Here is an 8,613-nt window from a genome sequence, read left to right on the forward strand (position 1 = left end):
GTGGAGACAGAAGTGAGAAGGCACCAGCCAGAGATATGCTGAGGGCCTCCTCCTGACATGCAGCTAGACAGCCCAGGCTTCTAGTTGCACCAGGAGGCTAGTGGAGAAGTAGAGCCTGCCTGGAGACCAGTAAACCCAGCTAGCACAGATGAAGTAACCCCAGTAGTAGGAATGGACGTCCTGGGAGCAACTTGCAGCCACCTTCAAACCCAGCACAGGAACAGAACAACCAGCTCAGATAAGTAAGCTGATGGGCAGAAGTGCTTTAATATAAAGCAAGTGCCAATACTGGAGGAAGATTTATATACTAAGGATTAAAGCCAGCATTTAGGCATCCGGGCCTTGGGATCCAGCCAGCTAGATTAGCTGAGGGGATAGTGCAGCAAAGTACTGCAAAGCATTAACCGTTTGCCCTCCAAGTATCTTCCAAGATTTAAACCTGCCGTATTGTAAAGTGAACCTGCTGTGCATTTGTGATATAAGGGACTGCATCATCATCAATTGTATGTACAAAGTTGGACTGTTTCTCCAAGTAAAGCAACGTTTGGTTTACCATACCATCTCTGTACTTTATTACTACTCCTACAAATCGGTGTACCACCGTTACAGGCACTGGCGTCACGATCCTTAAAGGGACCTTGGCTCAGGCACTCAAAATACCTGCAACATCCAGGGCACCTCATCCACCATCAGGCCTGGTCCCTATTTACAGAGTGTGCCCCAGAGGAACTTGTGTCTACCTCTCCTTCACTGCCGCATGCCTGCCCAGGGTTCCCCTCTAAAAAGTGAGTAACCCTCGATTGCCCATAACCGTGAGCTCACTATCACAATACCCTGCAGGTCTGGAGTGCTGCAAGGAGAAGGGTGATGACCGTGTTGGAGGTATTCCTGGACTCCCCTCATCTCCCGTGATTGCCGAATCCGTGACAACTACCGGTAAGAGCGTTCCGATTATCTCGTGTGTAACAGACCCAGTGACATTGAGCAGGCGGCAGTTGCTACCCGCTGGGCCGGTGGGTGATATGTCACCGAGGTTAGAAACGGTCTCAAAAGTGTGTGACCATATGAAAAGGAATATAATGCTAAGTGTACGGGACAGTCATGCAGTTAATAAGAACTGTCCGATGATTCTCACTGAGTGTGAGACTGCTGTGGGAACTGGGACTTATGGACTTGCTGGTAGAACTACGCTCAGGCTTGAGGGACTGTTGGGCCATGATTTCCCATTGTTCCGTGACTTGTGGGGAAGTGGAAACACTTCTGCAGTCAGGGACGAAACTCCTTCAGAACTGGTACCTAATCCTTTAAGTGAACTGACCATTAGAGACAATGGTGCGGATAAGGTGCAAGGTGATTGTGCCAGGTTGGCGGAAATGTATAATGAAAGTGGGATGTCATGTGAAATCTCTGATGTTGATAACATGCCTTTTCCGTTGCAGGCTGTGGTCAGGGGAGAAGCGCCCCCTGGTGGTAAAAATGTAAATGATGATGTAGCTTTATTTTCTTCATCTGCTATTTTTCATGAAGAACTTTATGACATGATCAGAAGGTTTGAAGAATTGCATATAAGTAATGTAAACCAGGCACCTGAAAGAGAGCCTGAGCAAGTGCAGGTGGTTCTCACTGAGGGGGAGTCTCCAGTAAGAACTGGGTCTTGTGGACCTGATGTTACAAATATGTTCTTATATGATGTGATGTGGGGTTGTGATAACGTTTCGTTGTTTTGGGGCAAGGTAGACACTTCTGCAGATAGTGACGAAACTCCTGCAGAACCTGTACTTGCCCGTGTAAATGAAGGTCTAAGGGAGCTGCACATTGACTGCCATGGGGAAAGAATATTGCCTATTGAAAACATTGGTGCTGATAAGAAACATGTGAATGATGCAGAAGTGCAGATAAATGTTGTGAGCACCGAGTGGAGTAATCCTACTCTGGTGAACGTGCAAGAAAAGGTAGCAGTCCTAGAGGGAGTATCACACATACCAGAGGTGGACATGCAGTCTCCACAAGGTTTTATGGTCAATAAAGTAATGTCCCCGGCACACATACCAGAGGTGGACATGCAATCTCCACAAGGTTTTATGGTCAATAAAGTAATGTCCCCGGTAGGGATTAACTCGTCAGTGCCTCTAGAAGTCAGTGTTAATAATGACACCAGTGACATAGGCGATATATGCGCTGTGACAATTAGCAACTCCGAGAAGGAAGCTACCAAGTCAAGGTATTGCAAAATTCAGGCGGTCACTAGTAGCGACCAGACGACAGTTATACCTGACGTGACGAGAGCTGAGTGGGGAGATGGCAGCCTAGTGTCTGAGACCCATACCCAGGCAGGGGTAGATGACCTGACACATCAGTACAGCTGCAATCCTGAAGATTTTTCTCTCTCCACACGGTCCCTAGATATGATAGAGAAGGGACTAGATGTCTTCACAGAGTCACCGAAGAAGACTGCAGTAGATACAAACAAAGTGCTTAAAGAGACCCTGCGTGAAACCCCCACAGGGTGGCCAAAAGAGAATGGTGATACTCCTACATTGGCTGCAGCAGAGCCAAGTGAAGAGCATCTGGAACAGGAGACCCTCTCCTCGGCTCGATCCCTTGAAGAAGCGCTTGAGGAGCGAGATGAATGTGAGAGGCTGAACAGACAACTCGGAGCAGGGATGGAAGATCTCATGAGCTCAAAGGATGATGTCAGGAAGAACGTCTATGAGTTAAAGTCTAAGCCAGAGCCTGTTAAGAATGGGTCCGGAGATGGTGGCGCCGCGGTGCCGACCGAGGCGGAGAAGACGGAAGATCTTTCTGCTCACCCAGCTGATGTGAATGCAGAGGCCAAGAGAGTCGTGGCAATAAGTAGCCAGGACCTGGTCATGAAAGATGTTCCCTCTGCCGTCAGTGCCTTACAGAAAGCCAGTGGTCTGCTGGAGAAGGCAACGGAAGGCAATGAGTCTGGTGAAGATCCTGATGTCCCCAGTGCCTCCAACCTTGATGAGGAGGAGGAGTTAACAAGGCAAGGATATGAGGCCAAGTCCGTGAAGGATGAAAAGGATAATAAAGTAAATGGAGACTCCAAAGAAATAGAAGCCAAAGAAGCTAAGGCAGAGGTCTTGAAATGGGAGAAAACCTTGGATGTCCCAGAGACCAAGGTTAGGGCAGAAAGAGCGACTGATGAAGTGGGAACAGCCACTGAAGACGCAGAAGACTCTGAAGCTGGCTCCAAACCCGAAGAAACCCCTGCTGAGAATAATGGAAAATGGGTCCAGATGCGTGGAAAAGGAGCGAGACATAAGAAACCTGCTCTGCTGAAGGAGCCCCGCAAGGCAAAAGAGAAAGGGTCTGGACACAACCATGACTGGGAACAGTTCAGTCAAGAGTTGCCACAGTCCAAGAAAGGACATGAGGGGCCTGTGCAGAAGCCAGGAAATATAAAAATACAGTACCTGCTCATGAGATGGGCAAGAAAATCCCAGAGGCCTTGTCAGCTCTGTAATAAACTCATGAGGGTGACAAACAAAGCGCTGTTGTCCTGGGTCTGGCAGAATAAGGGGAAGACTGTAGGCCAGGTCGATGCCCGTTCACGAGCATCTGGATTTGATGCTAGTGTTCACCCCTACGGGCTTGAACAAAGGAGGGGGGTATGTGAGGCAGTGACAGGCCTCATGGTTGTTAGGGAAGATATATGGCAGGATTTGCTGTGTCTTCCCCAGAATCACCAGGTCTGAAGAAAGACCAGGTGCAGTAATCACCTGGGGATAAAGGAATCCTCAGAGTGAGAGGGGGTGGGGACTTGCACACAGAAGGCTGGAGTGGCTCTGTGTGGTCTGAGCCGGGAGGGCTGAGAGACCACTATCCCACAAGAGACACTGGTGTGGGAGCAGCCTGGAGGCTGCTGGAGGTTGGGCTAGGAAAGCCGCATCTCATCACGGGTGTGAACTGTGGTACGCTTTAGGTGAGTCAGGGAAACCTATGTGTTTAGATAGGGCCCTGATGGGCAAGGTATTTTATTTTGGCTTTGTGTCTTTCTTTATGCCATGTGCCACAATAAAGCACAGTTTGGCCCCTAAATCCTGGTGTCTGTGAAGAAGTGTGTGATTGCAACCCCCGGAAAAGAGCTTATCCCCCACAACCCTTTGGAATGATATGGATTTCTGCACAAATTGGTCATAAAATGTGATCTGATCTTCATCTAAGTCACAACAATAGACAATCACAGTCTGCTTAAACTAATAACACACAAATAATTAAATGTTACCGTGTTTTTATTGAACACAACATGTAAACATTCACAGTGCAGGTGGAAAAAGTATGTGAACTCCTAAACTAATGACCTCTCCAAGAGCTAATTGGAGTGAGGTGTCAGCCAACTGGAGTCCAATCAATGAGATGAGATTGGAGGTGTTGGTTACAGCACCAGTTCTGGGTTTGCTTTTCACAAGAAGCATTGCCTGATGTAAATTATGCCTCGCACAAAAGAGCTCTCAGAAGACCTACGATTAAGAATTGTTAACTTGCATAAAGCTGGAAAGGGTTATAAAAGTATCTCCAAAAGCCTTGTCTATAAATGGAGAAAGTTCAGCACTGCTGCTACTCTCCCTAGGAGTGGCCGTCCTGTAAAGATGACTGCAAGAACACAGCGCAGACTGCTCAATGAGGTGAAGAATAGTCCTAGAGTGTCAGCTGAAGACTTACAAAAGTCTCTGGCATATGCTAACATCCCTGTTAGCAAATCTACGATATGTAAAACGCCAAACAAGAATGGATTTCATGGGAGGATACCACAGAGGCCACTGCTGTCCAAAAAAAACATTGCTGCACGTTTACAGTTTGCACAAGAGCACCTGGATGTTCCACAGCAGTACTGGCTAAATATTCTGTGGACAGATGAAACCAAAGTTGAGTTGTTTGGAAGAAACACACAACACTATGTGTGGAGAAAAAGAGGCACAGCACACCAACATCAAAACCTCATCCCAACTGTGAAGTATGGTGGTGGGGGCATCATGGTTTGGGGCTGCTTTGCTGCATCAGGGCCTGGACGGATTGCTATCATCGAAGGAAAAATTAATTCATTTGCAGGAGAACATAAGGCCATCTGTCCACCAGCTGAAGCTCAACAGAAGATGGGTGTTGCAACAGGACAATGACCCAAAGCGTAGAAGTAAATCAACAGAATGGCTTAAACAGAAGAAAATACACCTTCTGGAGAGGCCCAGTCAGAGTCCTGACCTCAACCTGATTGAGATGATGTGGCATGACCTCAAGAAAGCGATTCACACCAGACATCCCAAGAATATTGCTGAACTGAAAGAGTTCTGTAAAGAGGAATGGTCAAGAATTACTCCTGACCCTTGTGCACGTCTGATCTGCAACTACAGGAAACGTTTGGTTGAAGTTATTGCTGCCAAAGGAGGTTCACCAGTTATTAAATCCAAGTGTTCACATACTTTTTCCACCTGCACTGTGAATGTTTACATGGTGTGTTCAATAAAAACATGGTAACATTTAATTCTTTGTGTGTTATTAGTTTAAGCAGACTGTGATTGTCTATTGTTGTGACATTTTATGACCAATTCGTGCAGAAATCCATATCATTCCAAAGGGTTCACATACTTTTTCTTGCAACTTTATATGAGGAAGAACTAATAGTGACACATAAGATTCTTACGTACATTAAAACCATGTAGAGCACGAGTATTGAGGGTGAGGATCCAATAAGCCCATGATCCAGAAGACAGTAGTGAACATCTCCAACCCCTAACAGGAACCTTAACTTTTTATATTCTGAATGAGGCCGTCTGTCCCCCATGATCAGTAATGAAATGAAAGAGGAGACCCCTGAGGAGACCAGCAACCGCTGGTGATACATGTGGGGTAGGAAAGGTATATATCCCTTGCCTGGCCATTCTATGCTACATTATGGGTATAGTCTTTGACCTTTGGTATTGGATGTCATGTTGTATTGCACTATTAGCATATACAGACGTGGACAAAATTGTTGGTACCCTTTGGTCAATGAAAGAAAAAGTCACAATGGTCACAGAAATAACTTTAATCTGACAAAAGTAATAATAAATTAAAATTCTATAAATGTTAACCAATGAAAGTCAGACATTGTTTTTCAACCATGCTTCAACAGAATTATGTAAAAAAATAAACTCATGAAACAGGCATGGACAAAAATGATGGTACCCCTAGAAAACACAGAACATAATGTGACCAAAGGGACATGTTAATTCAAGGTGTGTCCACTAATTAGCATCACAGGTGTCTACAACCTTGTAATCAGCCATTGGGCCTATATATATGGCTCCAGGTAATCACTGTGTTGTTTGGTGATATGGTGTGTACCACACTCGACATGGACCAGAGGAAGCAAAGGAAAGAGCTGTCTCAAGAGATCAGAAAGAAAATTATAGACAAGCATGTTAAAGGTAAAGGCTATAAGACCATCTCCAAGCAACTAGATGTTCCTGTGAGTACAGTTGCACATATTATTCATAAGTTTAAGATCCATGGGACTGTAGCCAACCTCCCTGGACGTGGCCGCAGGAGGAAAATTGATGACAAATCTAAGAGACGGATAATCCGAATGGTAACAAAAGAGCCTAGAAAGACTTCTAAAGAGATTCAAGGTGAACTTCATGCTCAAGGAACATCAGTGTCAGATCGCACCATCCGTCGTTGTTTGAGCCAAAGTGGACTACATGGGAGACGACCAAGGAGGACACCATTGTTGAAAACGAATCATAAAAAAGCAAGACTGGAATATGCCAAACTACATGTTGACAAGCCACAAAGCTTCTGGGAGAATGTCCTGTGGACAGATGAGACAAAAATCGAAGTTTTTGCCAAGGCACATCAGCTGTATGTTCACAGACGAAAAAATGAAGCATATCAAGAAAAGAACACTGTCCCTACTGTGAAACATGGAGGAGGCTCTGTTATGTTCTGGGGCTGCTTTGCTGCGTCTGGCACAGGGTGTCTTGAATCTGTGCAGGGTACAATGAAATCTCAAGACTATCAAGGAATTCTAGAGAGAAATGTACTAGCCAGTGTCAGAAAGCTTGGTCTCAGTCGCAGGTCATGGGTCTTGCAACAGGACAATGACCCAAAACACACCGCTAAAAACACCCAAGAATGGCTAAGAGGAAAAAATTGGACTATTCTAAAGTGGCCTTCTATGAGCCCTGACCTCAATCCTATTGAGCATCTTTGGAAGGAGCTGAAACATGCAGTCTGGAAAAGGCACCCTTCAAACCGGACACAACTGGAGCAGTTTGCTCATGAGGAGTGGGCCAAAATACCTGCTGAGAGGTGCAGATGTCTCATTGACAGTTACAGGAAGCGTTTGATTGCAGTGATTGCCTCAAAAGGTTGCGCAACAAAATATTAAGTTAGGGGTACCATCATTTTTGTCCATGCCTGTTTCATGAGTTTATTTTTTTACATAATTCTGTTGAAGCATGGTTGAAAAACAATGTCTGACTTTCATTGGTTAACATTTATAGAATTTTAATTTATTATTACTTTTGTCAGATTAAAGTTATTTCTGTGACCATTGTGACTTTTTCTTTCATTGACCAAAGGGTACCAACAATTTTGTCCACGTCTGTATATGCTCATCTTGAAATGCCTCACACCTATGGTTGTTCTTATTGTTGAACTGGATGTACATTTTATGTAGGGATGGATTCTGGTCCCTAATAGGGTTTTTTATTGTATACAACATTTTAAAAGGCATCTGTCAGCAGATTTGTACCCATGAAACTGGCTGACCTGTTACATGTGCACTTGGCAGCTGAAGGCATCTCCATTGCTCCTAAAAGCTCATTTGCAAATATTAAAACATCATTTTTCTGAGTAATGCGGCACAGATGAACATGGGACCAACACAGATGCCTTCAGCTGCCAAGTGCACATGTAACAGGTCAGCCAGTTTCATAGGTACAAATCTCCTGACAGATGAATTTTATACTCTTTGTGGCTTTAATAAAGATTGTTATATTTTTGAATATTGATGCCATTGTTTACATGGGCAAATAGTCCTGCACTCCATTCTGATTCAAGTGTGCTCTCCTTATGATGATTTGATAAGTAATGAAATGTCTGGCAACATTAGATATATTTTAATCATTCAGATTCTTAATGCAAATTTAGTGCTCCAGTATATGTGCTTTTAATTTTTGCGTGAGTTACAGCCTACATAAGATTTTATAAACAAAGTACACATGATTAAATAAACTACTAATTTCATATTACAAATTATGTATTGTTTGGGGAATGTAAAGGAATTAGTTGGATTGGTAAATATTTTAGAGGGTTTGGCACAGAAACATGTTTTGCAGGGGTGGGAACCAGTGCAATGTAACCAAGTTCTGTTCTAAGAATTAGTAGACTGAAATAGCGTAGGGGAAACAAGAGTGCCAATGGTGGTTGCTTTTCCAGGGCATGGTCCTCATATAATATTTATATTTAGAATTTCCTGTTGGAAATCTGAGTCCACACTACAGTTTCTCCTAGCACTGATCATTTCTTCAACTACAATAGGTAAAACACAAATTGAAATAATTTTGATTAATATATTGTATGAAAGTTAGTATGGCAGGTACACCT

The sequence above is a fragment of the Bufo gargarizans genome, chromosome 2 (genome assembly GCF_014858855.1).
Source record: "Bufo gargarizans isolate SCDJY-AF-19 chromosome 2, ASM1485885v1, whole genome shotgun sequence".
Classification (NCBI taxonomy): Eukaryota; Metazoa; Chordata; class Amphibia; order Anura; family Bufonidae; genus Bufo; species Bufo gargarizans.